The following is a 17,500-nucleotide window of genomic DNA, read 5'->3' as shown; positions in this document are numbered from 1 at the left end:
AATCAGGAGGAAATAAACCTGGGTAAAGCAACTGTTAAAACCTAACAAATTAGCCTGTTAAAACCTAACAAATTAGCCTGTTGAAACCTAACAAATTAGCCTGTTAAAACCTAACAAATTAGCCTGTTAAAACCTAACAAATTAGCCTGTTAAAACCTAACAAATTAGCCTGTTAAAACCTAACAAATTAGCCTGTTGAAACCTAACAAATTAGCCTGTTAAAACCTAACAAATTAGCCTGTTAAAACCTAACAAATTAGCCTGTTAAAACCTAACAAATTAGCCTGTTAAAACCTAACAAATTAGCCTGTTGAAACCTAACAAATTAGCCTGTTGAAACCTAACAAATTAGCCTGTTAAAACCTAACAAATTAGCCTGTTGAAACCTAACAAATTAGCCTGTTGAAACCTAACAAATTAGCCTGTTAAAATAACAAATTAGCCTGAAAACCTAACAAATTAGCCTGTTAAAACCTAACAAATTAGCCTGTTAAAACCTAACAAATTAGCCTGTTGAAACCTAACAAATTTGTTGAAACCTAACAAATTAGCCTGTTAAAACCTAACAAATTAGCCTGTTGAAACCTAACAAATTAGCCTGTTAAAACCTAACAAATTAGCCTGTTAAAACCTAACAAATTAGCCTGTTATAAATAACAAATTAGCCTGTTGAAACCTAACAAATTAGCCTGTTAAAACCTAACAAATTAGCCTGTTGAAACCTAACAAATTAGCCTGTTAAAACCTAACAAATTAGCCTGTTTAACAAATTAGCCTGTTGAAACCTAACAAATTAGCCTGTTAAAACCTAACAAATTAGCCTGTTAAAACCTAACAAATGGCTGTTAAAATAACAAATTAGCCTGTTAAAACCTAACAAATTAGCCTGTTGAAACCTAACAAATTAGCCTGTTAAAACCTAACAAATTAGCCTGTTAAAACCTAACAAATTAGCCTGTTAAAACCTAACAAATTAGCCTGTTAAAACCTAACAAATTAGCCTGTTAAAATAACAAATTAGCCTGTTAAAACCTAACAAATTAGCCTGTTAAAACCTAACAAATTAGCCTGTTAAAACCTAACAAATTAGCCTGTTAAAACCTAACAAATTAGCCTGTTAAAACCTAACAAATTAGCCTGTTGAAACCTAACAAATTAGCCTGTTGAAACCTAACAAATTAGCCTGTTGAAACCTAACAAATTAGCCTGTTAAAACCTAACAAATTAGCCTGTTGAAACCTAACAAATTAGCCTGTTGAAACCTAACAAATTAGCCTGTTGAAACCTAACAAATTAGCCTGTTAAAACCTAACAAATTAGCCTGTTAAAACCTAACAAATTAGCCTGTTAAAACCTAACAAATTAGCCTGTTGAAACCTAACAAATTAGCCTGTTGAAACCTAACAAATTAGCCTGTTAAAACCTAACAAATTAGCCGTCATGCCAAGAGGTTGCTAGGTGTTGGGTTAAAGTGGTTTCAATAGTTGTATAGATTTAGGAATAAAGTAGTAACAATGTACTGTACAGTTCTGCCATTGTAGAGGTCCTTAGGCACAGATCTAGGATCAGAATACAGTAAATTACTGTACAGTTCTGCCATTGTAGAGGTCCTTAGGCACAGATCTAGGATCAGAATACAGTACATGTACTGTACAGTTCAGTAGAGGTTGTCCTTAGGCACAGATCTAGGATCAGCTTACCCAACCCAAAACATAACTTAAAGGGCTATCCAGGATTGGTACATCCAGTTTTTTTACTTTTAAATTATTGATTTATTGCTCTTGGTTCTTGTAGAATATAACTTAAAACTGCCTTGTGACCAGGTCAGCTGTCGTTCCCCATCAGAACATTGTCGTTCCCCATCAGAACATTGTAGAATATAACTTAAAACTGCCTTGTGACCAGGTCAGCTGTCGTTGTGTATTTTATACTTTTAGAGAACGTACCATTTTCATGTCCTTTATCAACACCGTTCTGAATGTAAGCACTTAGTGTTGTACTTGACTGTGTACTCTGTAGTGTGTGTGTGTGTGTGTGTGTGTGTGTGTGTGTGTGTGTGTGTGTGTGTGTGTGTGTGTGTGTGTGTGTGTGTGTGTGTGTGTGTGTGTGTGTGTGTGAGAGAGAGAGAGTGGGTATGTCGGTAGCTTTAGCCACAATAAAACGTTGTTACAAATAACCTGTAGATGTCTTCTTACCACACTGTGTGTGTGTGTGTGTGTGTGTGTGTGTGTGTGTGTGTGTGTGTGTGACAGACACACACACACACACATGCAAACAGTGTCACACACACACACACACACACACACACACACACACACACACATGTACACACACACACACACACACACACATGTGTGTGTGTACACACACACACATGTACACACACACAGACACATCTGAACACACACACACACACACAAACACACAAAGACACCACATTCACACACAGTGATGTGAATCATATAGATCCATGAACACAAACAGGTCTAGTTTTGAAACATACACACACACACACACACACACACAGTGCAAACACAAACACACAGAGACAGACACACTACACACACACACATGCAAACAGACACACACACACACACACGCAAACACAAACACACACACACACGCACACACACTACAGAGAACACAGTCAAGTAGATCTGCACATCCTGCTATCATGGATCTATATGATTCAAATCACTGTGTGAATGTGGATGTACAAAAGGTTAGCAACACACAGACACATGCAAACACACACACACACACATACTAACATGTACACACACACAGACACATGCAAACACACACACACATACATATTTTCTACACACCATGACACATGGTTCACATACATATACATGTACACAGCAGGTGACACATGCAAACACACACACACATACATATTTATTTTCTCACGCATTTACACACGGAATAAAAACCTTGTTAATCTGGGATTATCTTCAATTCACACACACACATGGGACTAGTTTTATTAGGATCTACATATACATGTAACACACACAGATTCACATGACTAGTTTTATTACACACACAGTTGTCGTGTGGATATAATGTACACACTCAGATGGAGTCCAGAACTCTTCTACTTGTTCTGGAGCCTCTGGGACTAGAAAAACTTCTATATCTTTGGAATAGTGAATGTGTGTGATTGTGTGTGTTGTGTGTGTGTGTGTGTTTGTGTGTGTGTGTTTGTGTGTGTGTGTGTGTGTGTGTGTGTGTGTGAGTCTAATATTTTGTTTATGTGCCTGTGTGTGTGCCCATTTATGTATGTGTGTGTTGTGTTAGAACTTGTGTCTGTGTGTAACCTTTGGACATTCATTCACACAGTCTTAAAACATATAGATCCATGATACGCATGATTCAAGGTCTAGTGTGTTTTTATACCTAATGTGTTGAGGCCTAGACCAGGGTGTCCACCCAAGTAATGATTTTATATTCATTTGGGATGTACACATTGTCTTAAAAGATTTTATGCTTAAAGTGGTTTCTGAATGAAGACTCTAGTGTCTGTCTCTGACTGTACTCTGAGAGTACAGAGAGAGGGGGGAAGAGAGACGGGGCGTGCTCTAACAGAAAGGGGGTGTGGGGAGGAGAGCTAAATAGTTATTTTCTAACTCCATGTGGTTCACACTGAGAGGTGTCTCTCTAAGAGAGAGAGAATATTTATTTATTTTCTCACCATTTATCATACGGAATAAAAACCTTGTTAATGGGATTATCTTCAATCTGAATTCAGTAAAACAGATTTAATCTCAGACTGATTCTTCTTGTGGGACTAGTTTTATTAGGATCCTACTAGTTGTCTGGTGTGATATAATACCAGAAGACATTGAGATGGAGTCCAGAACTCTTCTACTTGTTCTGGGTGAGTCTAACTCTATATCTTTGGAACTTGAATGCCTGTGTGACAGTGTTTTGTGTGATTGTGTGATCTTTGTGCATAGTGTGTGAAGTAGGTGTGAAGACATTGTGTGAAGGGAGTCTAATATTTTGCTTTATAAATCCCAGACTGCCCCTTTAAGGTTCCACCAGAACTTGGTCTCAGAGTAACCATGGAGATTCAGTAGAGTCTTAAAAGTAGGACACAAGACATTCAATGTTGTGTGTTTTATATTCTATTCTGTTGCAATTTGACAAGTTGTGTATTTTATACTTTTAAAGAATGACATTTCCAAGACATTTTATCAAGCATTCTGAATGTAGGACAGAATACATTGACTGTGTACTCTACTGTATGAGAGAGTGAAGTAGGACACGGAAGACACGGACGTGAACGGGGATCTACTGTACAGAGAGTGATTTAGGACAGACATACATTAGAGAGAGATCTACTGTTAGGATCTGATCTACTGTATTTAGAGAGTGGTGAAGCTTTAGGACAGAAGACATTAGTAAACTGGGATCTACTGTACAGACAGTGACAGTAGGACAGAAGTCATTAGAGAAGGGATCTACTGTATAGAGAGTGAAGTAGGACAGAAGACATTAGTGAAGGGATCTACTGTATAGAGAGTGAAGTAGGACAGAAGACATTAGTGAAGGGATCTACTGTATAGAGAGTGAAGTAGGACAGAAGACATTAGTGAAGGGATCTACTGTATAGAGAGTGAAGTAGGACAGAATACATTAGAGAAGGGATCTACTGTATAGAGAGTGAAGTAGGACAGAAGACATTAGTGAAGGGATCTACTGTACAGAGAGTGAAGTAGGACAGAAGACATTAGAGACGGGATCTACTGTATAGAATGTGAAGTAGGACAGAAGACATTAGAGACGGGATCTACTGTATAGAATGTGAAGTAGGACAGAAGACATTAGGGAAGGGATCTACTGTATAGAATGTGAAGTAGGACAGAAGACATTAGAGAAGGGATCTACTGTATAGAATGTGAAGTAGGACAGAAGACATTAGAGAAGGGATCTACTGTATAGAATGTGAAGTAGGACAGAAGACATTAGAGAAGGGATCTACTGTATAGAATGTGAAGTAGGACAGAAGACATTAGAGAAGGGATCTACTGTATAGAATGTGAAGTAGGACAGAAGACATTAGAGAAGGGATCTACTGTATAGAGAGTGAAGTAGGACAGAATACATTAGAGAAGGGATCTACTGTATAGAATGTGAAGTAGGACAGAAGACATTAGAGAAGGGATCTACTGTATAGAAAGTGAAGTAGGACAGAAGTCATTAGAGAAGGGATCTACTGTATAGAAAGTGAAGTAGGACAGAAGACATTAGAGAAGGGATCTACTGTATAGAAAGTGAAGTAGGACAGAAGACATTAGAGAAGGGATCTACTGTATAGAATGTGAAGTAGGACAGAAGACATTAGAGAAGGGATCTACTGTATAGAAAGTGAAGTAGGACAGAAGACATTAGAGAAGGGATCTACTGTATAGAAAGTGAAGTAGGACAGAAGACATTAGAGAAGGGATCTACTGTATAGAAAGTGAAGTAGGACAGAAGACATTAGAGAAGGGATCTACTGTACAGAAAGTGAAGTAGGACAGAAGACATTAGTGAAGGGATCTACTGTACAGAGAGTGAAGTAGGACAGAAGACATTAGAGAAGGGATCTACTGTATAGAAAGTGAAGTAGGACGGAAGACATTAGGGAAGGGATCTACTGTATAGAATGTGAAGTAGGACAGAAGACATTAGGGAAGGGATCTACTGTACAGAGAGTGAAGTAGGACAGAAGACATTAGAGAAGGGATCTACTGTATAGAGAGTGAAGTAGGACAGAAGACATTAGGGAAGGGATCTACTGTATAGAAAGTGAGGGAAGACAGAAAACATTAGAGAAAGGATCTACTGTATAGAAGTGAAGTAGGACAGAAGACATTAGAGAAGGGATCTACTGTACAGAGAGTGAAGTAGGACAGAAGACATTAGGAAGGGATCTACTGTATAGAGAGTGAAGTAGGACAGAAGACATTAGAGAAGGGATCTACTGTACAGAGAGTGAAGTAGGACAGAAGACATTAGTGAAGGGATCTACTGTACAGAGAGTGAAGTAGGACAGAAATCATTAGAGAAGGGATCTCAGGGTGGACACTCACCCTGGTCTGAGTAGGCCTCAACACATTCAGGTTCGACACAACTAGACCTGCACATCCTGCTATCATGGACCTATATGATTCATATCACTGTGTGAATGTGGATGTCTTTACAAAGGTTAGCAACACACTCATACACACTCACATACACACACACATACATATACATGTACACACACACACACACACACACACACACAAGTGGTTGTCTGGTTAATTGACTCTCTCTCTCTCTCCCTCTCCTCTCCTCTCTCTCTCTCTCTCTCTCTCTCTCTCTCCCTCTCCCTCTCTCTCCCTCTCCCTCTCCCTCTCTCTCTCTCTCTCTCTCTCTCTCTCTCTCTCTCTCTCTCTCTCTCTCTCTCTCTCTCTCTCTCTCTCTCTCTCTGCAGGTCTTCATTTCACTCTACTGGGGAACCTAGAGGCCAGAGATTGCGGCCTGGGCTTCATATTCAAAACAAGAAAACAATGTGATGATACAGATGAGTGTAAAGAGTGGGACAATACCCCAACCTGTGGAAGTAATGCCACGTGTTACAACACACCAGGGAGCTTCTACTGTCAGTGTCTACCTGTGTTCAAATCCACAACGACTGTCAACTTCACCTTTTCTGGACAGTGTACTGGTGAGTATTTGTGTGTGTGTGTGTGTGTGTGTGTGTGTGTGTGTGTGTGTGTGTGTGTGTGTGTGTGTGTGTGTGTGTGTGTGTGTGTGTGTGTGTGTGTGTGTGTGTGTGTGTGTGTGTGTGTGTGTGTGTGTGTTGGGAGGGTCTCAGTTCATGGTCATATATAAGTTAGGAAGTGCAGCTCAGTTTCCACCTCATTTTGTGGGCATTGTGCACATAGCCTGTCTTCTCTTGGGAGCCAGGTCAGCCTACGGCCGCCTTTCTCAATAGCAAGGCTATGCTCACTGAGTCTGCATATAGTCAAAGATTTTTAGTGTCAGTCTGTTTAGGGCCAAATAGCATTCTAGTTTGCGCAATTATTTTGTAAATTCTTTCCAATGTGTCAAGTAATTATCTTTTTGTTTTCTCATGATTTGTTTGGGTCTAATTGTGTTGCTGTCCTGGGGCTCTGTGGGGTGTGTTTGTGTTTGTGAACAGAGCCCCAGGACCAGCTTGCTTAGGGACTCTTCTCCAGGTTAATTTCTCTGAAGGTGATGGCTTTCTTATGGAAGGTTTGGGAATCACTTCATTTTATGTGGTTGTGGAATTTAACGTCTCTTTTCTGGATTTTTATAATTAGTGGGTATCGGCCTAGTTCTGCTCTGCATGAATTATTTGGTGTTTTATGTTGTACACTGTTCCCAATACTACTTCCCCAAACAGAGGTCACTACCCTCACTGTTCCCAATACTACTTCCCCAAACAGAGGTCACTACCCTCACTGTTCCCAATACTACTTCCCCAAACAGAGGTCACTACCCTCACTGTTCCCAATACTACTTCCCCAAACAGAGGTCACTACCCTCACTGTTCCCAATACTACTTCCCAAACAGAGGTCACTGCCCTCACTGTTCCCAATACTACTTCCCCAAACAGAGGTCACTGCCCTCACTGTTCCCAATACTACTTCCCCAAACAGAGGTCACTACCCTCACTGTTCCCAATACTACTTCCCCAAACAGAGGTCACTACCCTCACTGTTCCCAATACTACTTCCCCAAACAGAGGTCACTGCCCTCACTGTTCCCAATACTACTTCCCCAAACAGAGGTCACTGCCCTCACTGTTCCCAATACTACTTCCCCAAACAGAGGTCACTACCCTCACTGTTCCCAATACTACTTCCCCAAACAGAGGTCACTACCCTCACTGTTCCCAATACTACTTCCCCAAACAGAGGTCACTGCCCTCACTGTTCCCAATACTACTTCCCCAAACAGAGGTCACTGCCCTCACTGTTCCCAATACTACTTCCCCAAACAGAGGTCACTACCCTCACTGTTCCCAATACTACTTCCCCAAACAGAGGTCACTACCCTCACTGTTCCCAATACTACTTCCCCAAACAGAGGTCACTGCCCTCACTGTTCCCAATACTACTTCCCCAAACAGAGGTCACTGCCCTCACTGTTCCCAATACTACTTCCCCAAACAGAGGTCACTACCCTCACTGTTCCCAATACTACTTCCCCAAACAGAGGTTACTGCCCTCACTGTTCCCAATACTACTTCCCCAAACAGAGGTCACTGCCCTCACTGTTCCCAATACTACTTCCCCAAACAGAGGTCACTGCCCTCACTGTTCCCAATACTACTTCCCCAAACAGAGGTCACTACCCTCACTGTTCCCAATACTACTTCCCCAAACAGAGGTCACTACCCTCACTGTTCCCAATACTACTTCCCCAAACAGAGGTCACTACCCTCACTGTTCCCAATACTACTTCCCCAAACAGAGGTCACTACCCTCACTGTTCCCAATACTACTTCCCCAAACAGAGATCACTACCCTCACTGTTCCCAATACTACTTCCCCAAACAGAGGTCACTACCCTCACTGTTCCCAATACTACTTCCCCAAACAGAGGTCACTACCCTCACTGTTCCCAATACTACTTCCCCAAACAGAGATCACTACCCTCACTGTTCCCAATACTACTTCCCCAAACAGAGGTCACTGCCCTCACTGTTCCCAATACTACTTCCCCAAACAGAGGTCAGTACCCTCACTGTTCCCAATACTACTTCCCCAAACAGAGGTCACTACCCTCACTGTTCCCAATACTACTTCCCCAAACAGAGGTCACTGCCCTCACTGTTCCCAATACTACTTCCCCAAACAGAGGTTACTGCCCTCACTGTTCCCAATACTACTTCCCCAAACAGAGGTCACTACCCTCACTGTTCCCAATACTACTTCCCCAAACAGAGGTTACTGCCCTCACTGTTCCCAATACTACTTCCCCAAACAGAGGTTACTGCCCTCACTGTTCCCAATACTACTTCCCCAAAACAGAGGTCACTACCCTCACTGTTCCCAATACTACTTCCCCAAACAGAGGTTACTGCCCTCACTGTTCCCAATACTACTTCCCCAAACAGAGGTCACTATCCTCACTGTTCCCAATACTACTTCCCCAAACAGAGGTCACTGCTGTGCAAACAGGACATGTCAGGACAGGTCTAGGTTCAGTTTTACTGTGTAAGCCTGGATAATGATGATCAGTAAGGGACTATGTAAACTGATCTGAGTGTGGTGCTTATATTACAGTAGGGACTTTCCTCTGTTGCTGTAGATACCGTTATTCCACTGGCAGCTTCCTCTTTCTAGTGTTGAGGCCCAAATGACACCCTATTCCCTGTATAGTGCACTACATTAGACCATGGCCCTATTCCCTGTATAATGCACTACATTAGACCAGGGTCCTATTCCCTATATAGTGCACTACATTAGACCATGGCCCTATTCCCTATGTAGTGCACTACATTAGACCAGGGCCCTATTCCCTGTATAGTGCACTAGATTAGACCAGGGCGCATAGAGCACTATACAATAGGGTGTCAATTGGGATGCGTATTAGGATGGTTACCATGGAAACATTTCATCACTGGTGTGCTGTGGGTTTCTGAGGGTTTTAATCTCCAGCTCAACTTCCTCTCTGTCTCATGTCTTCATTTATATCTTAGTTAGTTGGTATCTGATGGTAAACTTGGTTACCCATAGCAACAACTTGGATCTACTATGAGCATGATAAGGATGTGACAGTTTTCATTTGCGTGTTGTGTTGGTGTGGTGTGTTGTGGTGTTGTGGTGTGGTGTTGTGGTGTGTGTTGTGGTGTGTGTTGTGGTGTGGTGTTGTGGTGTGTGTTGTGGTGTGGTGTTGTGGTGTGGTGTTGTGGTGTGTGTTGTGGTGTGGTGTTGTGGTGTGTGTTGTGGTGTGTGTTGTGGTGTGGTGTTGTGGTGTGTGTTGTGCTGTGTGTTGTGGTGTGGTGTTGTGGTGTGTGTTGTGGTGTGTGGTGTTGTGGTGTGGTGTTGTGGTGTGGTGTTGTGTTGTGGTGTGTGTTGTGGTGTGGTGTTGTGGTGTGTGTTGTGGTGTGGTGTGGTGTTGTGGTGTGGTGTTGTGGTGTGGTGTGGTGTTGTGGTGTTGTGGTGTGGTGTTGTGGTGTGGTGTTGTGGTGTGTGTTGTGGTGTGTGGTGTGGTGTGGTGGTGTGGTGTTGTGGTGTGGTGTGGTGTTGTGGTGTTGTGGTGTGTGTTGTGGTGTGGTGTTGTGGTGTGGTGTTGTGGTGTGGTGTTGTGGTGTGGTGTGGTGTTGTGGTGTTGTGGGTGTGTGTTGTGGTGTGTGTTGTGTTGTGGTGTTGTGGTGTGGTGTTGTGGTGTGGTGTTGTGGTGTGGTGTGTGTTGTGGTGTGGTGTTGTGGTGTTGTGGTGTGGTGTTGTGGTGTGGTGTTGTGGTGTGGTGTTGTGGTGTGTGTTGTGGTGTGTGGTGTGGTGTGGTGGTGTGTGTTGTGGTGTGGTGTTGTGGTGTGGTGTTGTGGTGTGGTGTTGTGGTGTGGTGTTGTGGTGTGTGTTGTGGTGTGGTGTTGTGGTGTGTGTTGTGGTGTGGTGTTGTGGTGTGGTGTTGTGGTGTGTGTTGTGGTGTGTGGTGTGGTGTGGTGTTGTGGTGTGGTGTTGTGGTGTGGTGTGGTGTTGTGGTGTTGTGGTGTGTGTTGTGGTGTGGTGTTGTGGTGTGGTGTTGTGGTGTGGTGTTGTGGTGTGGTGTGGTGTTGTGGTGTTGTGGTGTGTGTTGTGGTGTGTGTTGTGTTGTGGTGTGTGTGTGTGTGTTGTGGTGTGGTGTTGTGGTGTGGTGTTGTGGTGTGGTGTTGTGGTGTGGTGTTGTGGTGTGGTGTTGTGGTGTGGTGTTGTGGTGTGTGTTGTGGTGTGGTGTGGTGTTGTGGTGTGGTGTTGTGGTGTGGTGTTGTGGTGTTGTGGTGTGTGTTGTGGTGTGGTGTTGTGGTGTGGTGTTGTGGTGTGGTGTTGTGGTGTGGTGTTGTGGTGTGGTGTTGTGGTGTGTGTTGTGGTGTGGTGTTGTGGTGTGGTGTTGTGGTGTGTGGTGTGGTGTGGTGTTGTGGGTGGTGTGTGTGTGGTGTTGTGGTGTGTGTTGTGGTGTGGTGTTGTGGTGTGGTGTTGTGGTGTGGTGTTGTGGTGTGTTGTGGTGTGTGTTGTGGTGTGGTGTTGTGGTGTGTGTTGTGGTGTGGTGTTGTGGTGTGGTGTTGTGGTGTGTGTTGTGTTGTGGCGTGTTGTGGTGTGTGTTGTGGTGTGGTGTTGTGGTGCAGGTAACATGCACGTGTGATGGTTGTTAGTTCTCATTGTGTTGTGTTGTTCTGTGTCCTGTTGTGTGGTTGTTGTTGTTGTGCACGTGTGATGGTGGTATGTTATATTGTGTTATGTTGTGTAGTGTTGTGTTGATGTGCAGGTGGGATTGTGTTGTTTTGTTGTGCAGGTGTGATTGTGTTGTTTTGTTGTGTAGGTGTGATTGTGTTGTTTTGTTGTGTAGGTGTGATTGTGTTGTTTTGTTGTGCAGGTGTGCTTGTGTCCTGTCGTGTTATGTTCTGTTGTGTTGCACTGTGTAGTGTTGATCCCTGTGTGATGGTTGTGTTTTGTAATATGTATGTGCTGTGTAGTGTTGATCCCTGTGTGATGGTTGTGTTTTGTAATATGTATGTGCTGTGTAGTGTTGATCCCGGTGTGATGGTTGTGTTTTGTAATATGTATGTGCTGTGTAGTGTTGATCCCTGTGTGATGGTTGTGTTTTGTAATATGTATGTGCTGTGTAGTGTCGATCCCGGTGTGATGGTTGTGTTTTGTAATATGTATGTGCTGTGTAGTGTCGATCCCGGTGTGATGGTTGTGTTTTGTAATATGTATGTGCTGTGTAGTGTCGATCCCGGTGTGATGGTTGTGTTTTGTAATATGTATGTGCTGTGTAGTGTTGATCCCTGTGTGATGGTTGTGTTTTGTAATATGTATGTGCTGTGTAGTGTCGATCCCGGTGTGATGGTTGTGTTTTGTAATATGTATGTGCTGTGTAGTGTGAATCCCGGTGTGATGGTTGTGTTTTGTAATATGTATGTGCTGTGTAGTGTGAATCCCGGTGTGATGGTTGTGTTTTGTAATATGTATGTGCTGTGTAGTGTCAATCCCGGTGTGATGGTATGGTTGTGTGTTGTGTTTCCTTCAGTACTGACCTGTGACCAGGTCAAAGCGGATCAGACTCCTGGACAGGTGAGTTCTAAACCCTGACACCTGATGTCACTCATAATGACAAACACTTTAGGGTGACATTCATGGAATATGGCAATAAGCAGTCAGTAAAATAACAAGAACATTTATAGAATATGGCAGTGAGCAGTCAGTAAAATAACCAGAACATTTATAGAATATGGCATTAAGCAGTCAGTAAAATAACCAGAACATTTATAGAATATGGCAGTGAGCAGTCAGTAAAATAACCAGAACATTTATAGAATATGGCATTAAGCAGTCAGTAAAATAACCAGAACATTTATAGAATATGGCAGTGAGCAGTCAGTAAAATAAACAGAACATTTATAGAATATGCCATTAAGCAGTCAGTAAAATAACCAGAACATTTATAGAATATGGCAGTGAGCAGTCAGTAAAATAACCAGAACATTTATAGAATATGGCAGTGAGCAGTCAGTAAAATAACCAGAACATTTATAGAATATGGCAGTGAGCAGTAGGTAAAATAACCAGAACATTTATAGAATATGGCAGTGAGCAGTCAGTAAAATAACCAGAACATTTATAGAATATGGCAGTGAGCAGTCAGTAAAATAACCAGAACATTTATAGAATATGTCAGTGAGCAGTCAGTAAAATAACCAGAACAGTTATAGAATATGGTCTTAAAGTCAGTAAAATAACCAGAACATTTATAGAATATGGCAGTGAGCAGTCAGTAAAATAACCAGAACATTTATAGAATATATGCAGTCAGTAAAATTAAGCAGTCAGTAAAATAACCTGAACATTTATAGAATATGGCATTAAGCAGTCAGTAAAATAACCAGAACATTTATAGAATATGGCATTAAGCAGTCAGTAAAATAACCAGAACATTTATAGAATATGGGATTAAGCAGTCAGTAAAATAACCAGAACATTTATAGAATATCGCAAAGCAGTCTGTAAAATAACCAGAACATTTATAGAATATGGCAGTGAGCAGTCAGTAAAATAACCAGAACATTTATAGAATATGGCAGTGAGCAGTCAGTAAAATAACCAGAACATTTATAGAATATGGCATTAAGCAGTCAGTAAAATAACCAGAACATTTATAGAATATGGCTGTGAGCAGTCAGTAAAATAACCAGAACATTTATAGAATATGGCATTAAGCAGTCAGTAAAATAACCAGAACATTTATAGAATATGGCAGTGAGCAGTCAGTAAAATAAACAGAACATTTATAGAATATGCCATTAAGCAGTCAGTAAAATAACCAGAACATTTATAGAACATTTAATATTGAGCAGTCAGTAAAATAACCAGAACATTTATAGAATATGGCAGTGAGAACATTTATAGAATATGGCAGTGAGCAGTCAGTAAAATAACCAGAACATTTATAGAATATGGCATTAAGCAGTCAGTAAAATAACCAGAACATTTATAGAATATGGCAGTGAGCAGTCAGTAAAATAAACAGAACATTTATAGAATATGCCATTAAGCAGTCAGTAAAATAACCAGAACATTTATAGAATATGGCAGTGAGCAGTCAGTAAAATAACCAGAACATTTATAGAATATGGCAGTGAGCAGTAAGTAAAATAACCAGAACATTTATAGAATATGGCAGTGAGCAGTCAGTAAAATAACCAGAACATTTATAGAATATGGCAGTGAGCAGTCAGTAAAATAACCAGAACATTTATAGAATATGTCAGTGAGCAGTCAGTAAAATAACCAGAACAGTTATAGAATATGGTCTTAAGCAGTCAGTAAAATAACCAGAACATTTATAGAATATGGCAGTGAGCAGTCAGTAAAATAACCAGAACATTTATAGAATATGGCATTAAGCAGTCAGTAAAATAACCAGAACATTTATAGAATATGGCAGTGAGCAGTCAGTAAAATAACCAGAACATTTATAGAATATGGCAGTGAGCAGTCAGTAAAATAACCAGAACATTTATAGAATATGGCATTAAGCAGTCAGTAAAATAACCAGAACATTTATAGAATATGGCAAGCAGTCAGTAAAATAACCAGAACATTTATAGAATATGGCAGTGAGCAGTCAGTAAAATAACCAGAACATTTATAGAAATGACATTAAGCAGTCAGTAAAATAACCAGAACATTTATGAATAGCATGAGCAGTCAGTAAAATAACCAGAACATTTATAGAATATGGAACATTTATAGAATAGAATATGACATTAAGCAGTCAGTAAAATAACCAGAACATTTATGGAATATGGCTGTGAGCAGTCAGTAAAATAACCAGAACATTTATAGAATATGGCAGTGAGCAGTCAGTAAAATAACCAGAACATTTATATAGAATATAACCAGAACATTTATAGAATATGGCATTAAGCAGTCAGTAAAATAACCAGAACATTTATAGAATATCGCAAAGCAGCCTGTAAAATAACCAGAACATTTATAGAATATGGCAGTGAGCAGTCAGTAAAATATCCAGAACATTTATAGAATATGACATTAAGCAGTCAGTAAAATAACCAGAACATTTATGGAATATGGCTGTGAGCAGTCAGTAAAATAACCAGAACATTTATAGAATATGGCAGTGAGCAGTCAGTAAAATAACCAGAACATTTATAGAATATGGCATTAAGCAGATGTGAAGGTACTGTATATTATCCAATAGGACTCTGATTTCCAAATACTGCAACTCACTATTGCATCTTATAATACGTTTTAAAATCCCCCTCTCTCTCTCTGTTCTCTCTTTCGTTCTCTCTTGTTCTCTCTTTCTTTCTCTCTCTCTCTATGTTCTCTCTCTCTCTCTCTTTCGTTCTCTCTTGTTCTCTCTTTCTCTCTCTCTCTGTTTTTTTCTCTCTCTCTCTCTCTCTCTCTCTCTCTCTCTCTCTCTCTCTCTCTCTCTCTCTCTCTCTCTCTCTCTCTCAGACCACTTTAGAACCTGGGACTACAATATATGTCAATATTTGTATATTTGCTTTTACCCACATGATGTGAATGAACTTCTCCTCTCTCTCAGACTGTCCCAGGTTTAGCTGGTCTCCTGTCTCTGATGAGGAAAAGCTGTCTGGCGTTAAGTAACTCTGGGGAAGCAGCCGGAGGACTGCTTGGAGAGATGCTCCTGGAGGTTAAAACACACACACACACACACACACACACACACACACACACACACACACACACACACACACACACACACACACACACACACACACACACACACACACACACACACACACACACACACACACACACACACACACACACACACACACGCAAGGACTCACAGAAGCATGCACACTCACACACAGTGAAATCATGTGTGCATATCAACATATACACCTCGTTCACTCATTTCCTGTTTCCTGTTTCTACTTCCTGTGTGTAGAATGTCTTGACAGAGATAGACAGTCTCCTGTCTCAAGGTATCCTAAGCAACAGCCGGGAGGTGAGTAGGTTGATAGGCGCCGTGGAGGACACCTTGATGCTCATCGGGCCCACAGCTCAGAGACACCCACACCACCATGGAAACAGACCCACAGGTAACACACACACATGGACTTCCACACACAAACACACACATGCACACACATACACATCCTCCTTCACCTTTCTCCTTGTCCTTGTACACAGCTACTGAGCTTGCAGTGAGGAGGGGACAGACTCCGCCCATTGGGCCAATCAGCCTGGCCAATGACAACGTGCGACTGGACACCAGCTGGGAGACAGCCACTGGCAAGGGACGTACCCAGGTAGGCTTGTCATCCTCATCATCATCATCACCATCATATCTATAACTAAGTACTGTATCTTTTAGTACCAGTAACTTTCCAAAAATTCCCAGGTTGCCTAGAAATCCTGGATTCAGCATTTCCTGCTTATTCATATCAAATAAAGTAAAATGGTATTTGTCTCAGGAATCAAAATGCTTACAAGCCCTTAACCAACAGTACAGTTTTAAGAAAAATAACTGTGAAGAAAAAATAAGTAAGTAAAAATAAAACATAATTAAAGAGCAGGAGTAAAATAACAGTAGCGATGCTATATACAGGTGGGTACCGATACAGAGTCAATGTGTGGGGACACCGGTTAGTGAGGTAATTGAGGTAATATGTACATGTAGGTAGAGTTATTAATGTGACAATGCATAGATAATAACTAGAGAGTAGCAGCAGTGTACAAAAGGGGGTGGGGGGCAATGCTAATATTCTGAGTAGCAATTTGATTAGATGTTCTTGGACCTAGACTTGGTGCTCGGTCCTCCTTTTCCTGTAGTCCGCCAATCATCTCCTTTGTCTTGATTATGTTGAGGGAGAGGTTGTTATCCTGCCACCACATGGCCAGGGTATCTGACCTCCTCCCTATAGGATATCTCTCATCGTTGTCGGTAATCAGGCCTACCACTATTCTGTCGTCGGCAAAACTTAATGATGTTGTTGAGTCGTGCTTGGCCATGAGCCATGGGTGAACAGGGAGTACAGGAGGGGACTGATCACGCACCCCTGAGGGGCCCCGTGTTGCGGATCACCTGGGGGCGCGGCCCTTCAGGAAGTCCAGGTTCCAGTTGCAGAGGGAGGTGTTTAGTCTCAGAGTCCTGAGCTTAGTGAAGAGCTTTGAGAACACTATGGTGTTGAATTCTGAGCTGTAGTCATGAATAACATTCTCACATAGGTGTTCCTTTATCAAGGTGGAAAAGGGCCGTGTGGATTGCAATAGATTGTATCATATGTGGATCTGTTGGGGCTGTATGCAAATTAGAGTGTAGGGTTTCTGGGATAATGGTGTTGATGTGAGCCATGATCAGCATTTCAAAACACCTCCTTATTCCAGGAATCTTCCAACCAGGAAACCTGAAAAACCTGGGGATTCTGGGACAAACTACAAGACATTCTGGTAACTTGTTTCATTCTGTGCTTCCAGGTTTCACTCTGGCTGGGTTGGTGTGTTACAAGACAGTGGAGAAATCTGTCAACAACTCCTTCCAGTACCTCACTGACACGGACACCAACAGAGACACAGCAACCGCCACAGCATCAAAGCCTAGCTACCAGATCAGTTCCAAGGTGGTAACAGCCTTTGTCAGTAACCCAGCAACAGAACACCTCACCCAGCCTGTCATCCTCACCTTCAGACATCTACAGGTAGCATTTGATAATATAAAATATGCCGTAGTACTGATGTTAACATATCACAAATGTAAATATTCTAGTATATCATTATCGTACAGCTACAGTTA

At 41.6% G+C, this 17,500-nt stretch overlaps 1 long non-coding RNA gene and 1 pseudogene across 16 annotated transcripts in view; one reads left to right on the top strand and one right to left on the bottom strand.

Moving 5' to 3' along the window:
• LOC127932554 (uncharacterized) overlaps positions 1-1,548 on the bottom strand; it is a 1,633-nt gene extending 85 nt beyond the window's left edge. Inside the window, exons 1-4 of one of the 16 annotated variants that reach the window (XR_008145934.1) lie at positions 1,401-1,548; positions 874-988; positions 249-340; positions 1-64 (exon numbers count right to left, since the gene is read on the bottom strand). The exon at positions 1-64 is cut by the window's left edge and continues 85 nt beyond it. This is a non-coding gene — a long non-coding RNA (uncharacterized LOC127932554). Of the gene's footprint in view, positions 410-763; positions 832-873; positions 989-1,400 lie in introns of those variants that run through there. The other 15 variants (XR_008145931.1, XR_008145939.1, XR_008145933.1 and 12 more) reach the window with 15 other exon arrangements.
• Positions 1,549-16,990: 15,442 nt separating this feature from the next.
• Positions 16,991-17,500, top strand: part of LOC127931968 (adhesion G protein-coupled receptor E5-like) — a 9,396-nt pseudogene continuing 8,886 nt past the window's right edge.

Source organism: Oncorhynchus keta, chromosome 10 (assembly GCF_023373465.1).
Source record: "Oncorhynchus keta strain PuntledgeMale-10-30-2019 chromosome 10, Oket_V2, whole genome shotgun sequence".
Taxonomy (NCBI): Eukaryota; Metazoa; Chordata; class Actinopteri; order Salmoniformes; family Salmonidae; genus Oncorhynchus; species Oncorhynchus keta.
The sequence above is the reverse complement of the archived record's forward strand: the minus strand, read 5'-3'. Positions and strand labels throughout refer to the sequence as shown.